Here is an 8,575-nt window from a genome sequence, read left to right as displayed (position 1 = left end):
TTTTTTTTTTGGAAACTATGGCAAATATTACCTTAAATCACATAGGAAAACGTATGTATGAGTTGTGTACGAGTTGACCTCTGGTTTGTATACGAGTTGACTTTTTTTGTGTACGAGTTGACTTTTTGTATACGAGTTGGTTTGTGTACGACTCGGTTTGTGTACGAAGTGACTGTAAATCGGGAAATGCTTACTGTGACATCACGCAAAAATATTATTCCTTCATAATATCATCAAATGAAATAATTAGCGAGTTTAAACTGCATAATAGTATTAAAATACATCAAAACTTACCACTGCCTTTATTTTTGTCACTAGTTAAATCCCACACAGCAAGATATTAACAAGTCACTGATCGCAATGCACTTGTCGACATGACGTCATCATTGTTAAATCTGACGCATTTTATGTGCAGTGAGTGGTGGATCAAATGATTTTTTTTTTACAGTGAGAAAAGCATTTTATTATTAAACAGAATATTATCTACAGACATTTAATAGTCAATTAGTTCCTATGTGTAAGATTAATTAAATGCCATTATTATTTTTTCATCGGGAAGTGTATCGAATATATTTTCCCGTGTTTTGTGCAAAGGAATGGCACATTTAACCACTTCTGTGCCACAGGGCCGATTTTGGGCCGATCACACAGTTGCACAGAGTGCCACGGGGCCGATTTTGGGCCGATTTTATTGAAATGAATTGTGACTATGTATTTCTTTTACTTCTATTCACCGTAAATAATTATTGAACTTTTGCATCTTTTCATTGCATAACATTAAAGTTTTTTTGGCTTATTTGTAGAATATCATGAAAATTTCAGGCAAATATATGGATAAACAAAGTGAATTTCATACCAGCGTTGACGCCATGAATTTTTCAAATAAATGAGTTGTTACTTATAATACCGGTATTATTACTATTGAATATGCTCAATGAACACGACTGCATTTCAAAAGTATATTTTCATACTATTATAAATTCAGTATATTGAGGAACTACTCGTCCATTTAGCAGCAACGGTTAGAATCAACGTCATTTTACGTAAATGACGTCATAATAACAAGTACGTGTAAGCCAAACCTTGAGAAAACGTTCCGAGTTTATAGATTACCAGTAATTCCAGGCATTTAGATTGAATGACTGATTGTTTAATTCCGTGATTTAATATTGTCAAGTTTATTTATTTTATTTTGTTGCGTATGAAGACATTGCACATGTCATATTTTCTAAAGAACAAATTAAAATTTATTTCCTGTTTCGTTTTGTTTCCTGTGTTTGATGTATTTTTCGTAGGGATGTCAAAATATTTATTTTCCTTAGTCAATTATTCGATCGCATTATTCGAACGATAGTCGAATATTCGGAACATTTTCTGAAAAAAAAATATTTTCAAACTTCACTGCTACATGACGTATTTATAACTCAAAAACCCTTTTACTTAAATATATTTAAAAAGTACCATCAAACGTAATACAACGTAACGCGTGGATAGCATGATTATATGAAATAAATTTAGAAACCTAATTCTCCGAAATGTTTTATTTCAGCAGAAATCAGTAATCGGTCTGTACAGCCATGCAGTCAGTTTTTATTTTAGTAAGCATTAAAAAATTGACAGCCGATATTTTTTAAAGTTTATTTTGAAATAAATGGGGGGGGGGGGGGGGGGTAACAGTAACAGTATTTCTATACGTACAGGGAAAATCAACCGCTTTTTTTTTTTTTTAGAAAAATTATCTTATCGCCTGTCTCTGAGGAAAGACATTTTCCCAGTTACTCATTTATTGCATTTATTGCTAGCGCTCGAGAGCGCTAGCAACTACGTTAGTCTATATTTCTGAAATACGCATGCTCGACTTCACGGGCATTCTGGGAAAACTACTGTAGATAGACTGTACGATAACAATTTCGTTTTGTCATACAAAAATAGAAATGATCCGAATTTACACTGGCCTTTCCTGTCTGATATGCGCGATATACATTTCGCAGGTTAGAGACAGTCAATACCAGTCTAGATCCGGATTCTCAATTTTTTTTTAAATTTATTGTCTAACCTACACATAAAAGTACAAGAAAAAATTTGGCCATATAATGCCAAGATTCTAGACATCTAGCTTTCCTTACAGTTTTACCATCTTAGTGGATAATTCCGGCAAGCTCGGAAAAAACAACAACAAAAACAAAAATCTTTTTCAAAGTATGTCGGAAAGACATGGCAATTTAGTGTTTATCATCTGAAAATACATATTGTAATATATTGTAATATATCACTTTATTTTATACGTAATATTATGCGGTCGTCCAGTTTTCATACTTGTTAAATCTATGTTTATCATGTGCCTGCCAGAAAAGTTGTTCGTTTACGATTTTATTGAAAATAATATGTCAGCCTATCTTGATACGATTGTAGTAATAGCTATTATCATCATATTTTACCTGTTGCTGTTTCATGTAAAGTCGTAGGATTTATAATATCAGGGATAAGAGGGTGGATTTTACATTTCATGTTTTGGTAGCCATCATACTTTACTCGGATCGTCACTTCCGGTTTAGTGACATATTTACTATAGTAATCTATGATTCAAGTTATGAATATTGGATCAGATTCTACATTTTAATTTGAGTTGTTGTGTATTTTGAGGCTATAAGTAGTTCTTTATTGTCAGCATTAACTTTATTATCAGTCAGCTTAATCGGAACTACATTTGTTTACGCTATCGTTGGTAGTTACGATATTCATACACTACATTGTTCAGTATCTATTGTACAGCCTAGGGATGTTTTATAAACATTGAAGGTATTAATTTATTCTTCTAGTCAAGTTTATGTTATGTATTCTATTTCGAGTTGTTAATTTTACGTTGTTATATTTGTTACGCTATTGTACGGCAGCTTGTGTGGCAAAAGTAGTTCTGTGTGGGAACTTGTGTGGGAACTCAGCTTCCCGTACAAGCTGTTGATTGGTTGATAGTTCGTACGGCATATTTTCATTGGATAATTTGTGTCATGTGACAGGGGATAGGAGGTTATATAAGCAAGCGCGTACTACGTTACGACAGATTTCAGCTAGTTGTACGGCGGCAACATTTAAAAAGATAAAGAAGAAAGCTAAGACGGTGAGATACTTATAATGTAAATTACACGTAATTAGCCTAGTTAGAAATCTCCTACCACACTGGACGACCTAAACTTGTGTTTCTGAAGAATCAGCCATGTTTTCTTATGTTGTTATTTGTGTATTGCCTATATTGTTATGATAATGAGATGCTGTACGTACAATAAATGATAAGTATGACTGATCATCATCTTAAGTATTATTACACCAAGTATCTACAGAGAGAGGAGCCTGGTCTATTTTACATGAGAACAAATTAAATTGGTGCATCCTGGTAAATAGATGATTTATTTAGATGATGAAGCAATGACCTGTATACATGCTGAGGATTCAGAAATACTAGCCACCCCTTGGGTAGCTTACAAACTGGTGTCAGAAGTGGGATACTAAATTTTTTTAGTGTCCTGATACGAGCCCATGAGCCGTCCAGTGTGGTAGTTTAACAACAACATTAAAGTCTTAGAAGATAAGCTGACATAGATTTAACAATAGATTCATTACTACTTATTTAAGACGACGAAAAAAAAGAATTTAAGATGTCAGAATCCGGTGAGTCGGTTGATCACGAAGTCGAGGTGCGCGTGCCTGAGTCGGTTACGTTTGATGATGGTGGTCAAGGTGACACATATGATGAACGTCAGAAGTTGAGCAATGATGAAAGATTTTCTCCCAAAAGAAACGAAGACAATCATGGTCCACCACCAAGCACCTATAGTGGTTTTTCTGGTAGACCTGCCCCTCAGCTGTTTTCAAGCCCTGTCCAACCTGTGAATTACATGATGAAGCCAGAGTCCTATGATGGTACTGTAAGCTGGGAAGAGTATATTTCACACTTCAATGACTGTGCAGAACTAAGCCAGTGGACAGAGAGAGATAGAGTACTGTTTCTTGCTGCAAGCTTGAGAGGCCAAGCCAGGACATTTTACATGAGTTTATCTGTGATTGAAAGAAGATCCTTTGACGCCCTTATTAACAAGTTTAGTCAGCGGTTTGGAAATTCCAGACACCAGAACAAATGGTTAGCTAAGCTTGAATCACGCAGACGACAACAGGGTGAGAGTGCTGCTGCTCTAGGTGATGATATCCGACAGATGGTTCAAAAAGCCTACTGTAATTTAGATGAGCAAGCTCAAGAAATCTTAGCTTTAAATCACCTTTACAAGCTGGTAACTGTAGAGATGAAGTGCAGATGTATTGATAAAGATTGTCAGAGCATTTCAGAAGCTGCTGATATAATTGACAGATATGAAGCCATCCTTGGTGAAAACTATGACAAAAAGAAACAACATGCTAGAGCTGTCAAAACAAATGATGAGGAATTCAATGTTCCACAAGCTGTGCCAGTGACGAGTAAGTTAACATCTTTTACTGCGTCTAGAAGCAACTCTCCTGATTCATCTTCACTAATTCAAGAAATCAGCAACAGACTGGACCGCCTGGAAAGAGCTAACAAGAAGTTTTCCCCTCAACTCTGTTTCCATTGCAGCTCACCTAAGCATTTTATCAAAGACTGTCCTTATTTGGACAAACAAAGACCTGGGCAGAGAAGAAATCAAGATGTACTAAGGCGACAAAATTACCAACAGGGAAATGGGAGACCATCAGCCTTGTAGGTCGACAGCTGGTGGAGGAGCCAAGACCTAGTTCTGATGACTCTAGGGGGGTGGTTTTAAATAAAGAGAAAAATATCTCAGATAATGGTTTCCATATTACTGGAACACTGGGTGGGGTGGATGTTAATTTTTTACTAGACAGTGGTTCTACTGCATCACTTTTGTCACATGTGGAATTTCTGAAGATTCCGAAGGAGTCGTGTCCTGATCTTCAACCCTCAAACATGTGTGTGCAAGATTTGAATGGTCATACATTGTCGGTCCATGGTATTGGAAGATTTTACATTTATCTAGAAGATGTTCCACATGCAGTTGACTTGTTGGTGGTTGACATGGATCTTCCTGCTATACTCGGACAAGACTTCCTCTTGCAGTATTGTCATCACATTAACTACAAAACAAAAACACTTCAGACTGAGAAGACAACTGTTCAATGCTGGATTGCCAATGATCAAACAGCTACAAATGTAGAGGTCAAGAAAACAGTTTCCATACCTGCAAATTGTGGTATCTGGGTTCCAGTAGCTTTGACCAGAAATGGTGACCTCACCGACATAGGCTTCCTAGAGCAACTTAACACCTTCAGTGATGACATACAAGTACTGGATGGTTTGATAGATACCCAGTCTGATCAGATACATGTAAACATTGTAAACTTTGGAGAAGAACCTGTAAAACTTCAAGCCAGAACTACAATTGGTAAATGCAGAAATGCATATTTAGTGGATCAGGGTACCATACCACAGAGAGTCTTAGTTCTTAAGGATACCAAGGAAAATACAACTCTTGAAAAAGATTTACCAGAACATCTCCTTGACATGTTTGAAAGAAGTTCCATAAATTTAGACCAAGAACAGAAAGACCCTTTCTTCAAACTACTCCTACAGCACAAAGATGTATTCTCTAAGACACCAGATGATCTTGGCTGCACTGGTATAATAAAACACAAGATAGATACAGAAAATGAAAAGCCTGTCAGACAAGCCCTAAGAAGACAACCTATAGCAAAAAGAGATATTGAAAGAAGAGAAGTTCAGAACATGTTAGAGAAAGGTGTAATTGAACCATCCACCAGTGCCTGGGCATCAAATCTAGTTTTAGTAGCTAAGCAAAATGGAGCCACTAGAGCATGTGTCGACTACAGACAGTTGAATGCGAAAACTGTGAAAGATGCCTATCCATTGCCCCGTATAGATGAATGCCTTGATTCTCTGTCTGGTGCCAAATGGTTTTCAACGATGGACCTCAATTCAGGTTTTTGGCAAATAGAAATGTCTGAAAGGGACAAAGAGAAGACTGCATTTGTAACAACATTAGGACTTTTCCAATTTCGAGTCATGCCATTTGGTCTGGTTAATGCACCATCTACATTTGAGCGACTTATGGAGAATGTACTGAAAGGTCTACAGTGGACTGAATGCTTAGTCTATATGGATGACATAATTTCCTATAGTTCAACTTATGAAGAAGGCCTTCAGCGCTTAGCCAATATTTTTACGAGACTTCAAGAAGCAAATCTAAAACTCAAGCCATCAAAATGTATATTTTTCCAAAAGCAAGTCAAATTCTTAGGTCACATAGTTTCTTCACAGGGTATCCAGACAGATACTGAGAAAATATCAGCTGTCAAAAACTGGCCAATTCCAAAGAATGAAAGACAAATCCGATCATTCCTCGGACTTTGTTCTTACTACAGAAGATTTGTGAAGAATTTTGCAGAGATAGCAAAGCCCCTCCATGATTTATACAAGAAAAAGACAAAATTCCTCTGGACCTCTGAATGTCAAAATGCATTTGACACCCTCAAAACAGCTCTTACAACTTCGCCAATACTTGGGTTCCCATTACCTGGACTACCATTTACTCTAGATACCGATGCCAGCAATAAAGCTGTTGGTGCAGTTTTGTCTCAGAGTCAAGAGGGCAAAGAGAGAGTAATTGCCTATATGAGTAAAACAATGAACCGCCATGAGCAATCCTATTGTGTCACACGTAAAGAGTTGTTAGCTGTTGTCACTGCCCTTCGGAAGTTTCATCCCTACCTCTATGGCCAGAAGGTTTTACTTCGCACTGATAATGCTGCTGTCAGCTGGGTCAGAAGCTTGAAGAACCCCACTGGTCAAACAGTACGATGGCTTCAAGAGATCGAAACTTATGACCTTACAGTTACTCACCGCCCAGGGCGAAGTCATCAAAATGCAGACGCCTTGTCGAGAAATCCTTGCAAACCATGTCTAAGACAACAACAAAACAAAGATGACAGTGATAATAGTGATGATGAAAAATCCAAATGGAAGTGAAGGTCTTGAATCCATGCCAACTATTAGAGTGACAACCAGAAGTAAAGAAATTACCCAATGCCAATTCAGAAACCAAGTAATACTAGAGGGATGGGGGGTGGATGAAATTCAACAGATGCAACTGGAAGACCAATCCATGGGCATGCTTTTATTAGCCTTGACAGATGGTTCTGTAAGACCAAAATGGGATGTCATATCACACAATTCTGAGGCATTCAAAACCTTATGGAGACAATGGGATAGACTTAAAGTCATCAATGGTCTGTTATACAGAGAGTTCCAAGATGTGGATACAAACAAGGTCATATTACAATTAGTTGTACCAAAACAGAAGAGATCAGAGGTTATTCATTACTTTCATGATGTTCCCACAGGAGCCCACCTTGGTGCTGAGAAGACCACGTCCCGCATAAAAAATTCATTTTACTGGCCATCAATGTCAAAAGAAATTGCAAGATATTGTAAAAAATGTGATTTATGTGCTGCTCGTAAATCCAGCCAAAGACAAAACAGAGCACCATTAGGACAGTACATGGTTGGAGAACCAATGGAAAGGATAGCTCTAGATATTTTGGGACCTCTTCCCGAGTCTACAAAAGGTAACAGATACATTCTGGTCATGATTGATTGTTTCACTAAATGGACCGAAGCTATAGCTATCCCAGATCAAGAAGCTGAAACTGTTATTACGACTTTTGTCAATGAAGTAGTGTGTCGGTTTGGTACACCTTTACAAGTCCACTCTGATCAAGGAAGAAATTTTGAGTCAAAAGCTTTTAAAGAAATGTGTGAACTACTCCATATTGATAAAACTAGGACAAGTAGTATGCGACCTCAAGCTAATGGCAGTGTAGAACGCTTCAATCGTACCTTAGCTACTATGTTGACTATGTACTGCGAGCACAACCAGAAAACATGGGATAAGTATCTCCCTCAAGTCATGATGGCATACCGAGCTTCCATACACTCTAGTATCAATACCACACCAAATCTCATGATGTTAGGCAGAAATGTTAATCTTCCCTTAGAAGCAGTTGTTGGCAAACCTCCCAGTCAGACAGATGATGGCATAGAACCAAACGAGTACATAGATGAGCTACAAAGAACTTTGATTGATGTTAATGCCCTGGCCAGGGAACATCTGAAAAAGAGAACAGAATATAATAAACGCCACTATGATCTTAAAGCAAAGAAACAACTGTTAGAAAGAGGTCAACCTGTCTGGTTGTATGATGATACCAGGAAAGTCGGGGTGTGTCCAAAACTAACTTCAAAATGGAAGGGTCCTTACCTCATCACCAAACGAATAGATGATTTGAACTACCTCGTGCAAAGAACACTTCGGAAACCAGCAAAAGTTTATCATGTTGACAGATTAATGCCCTACAAAGGAAAAACCCTCCCTAACTGGTTTAAGAAAATTTTAAATAAAGCATAGAAGTTTCTTCAGATGTTGTTTTGTATTCCTATGTTTCAAGTTACTTTTAAGAAGTCATACTTAGATGTTTATGTAGATGATAGATATGAGATTGGTGCACCATTGAG

The sequence above is a fragment of the Saccostrea echinata genome, unplaced genomic scaffold (assembly GCF_033153115.1).
Source record: "Saccostrea echinata isolate AGI-Se365-2 ecotype Australia unplaced genomic scaffold, CSIRO_AGI_Sech_v1 ptg000025l, whole genome shotgun sequence".
NCBI classification, from domain to species: Eukaryota; Metazoa; Mollusca; class Bivalvia; order Ostreida; family Ostreidae; genus Saccostrea; species Saccostrea echinata.
The sequence above is the reverse complement of the archived record's forward strand: the minus strand, read 5'-3'. Positions refer to the sequence as shown.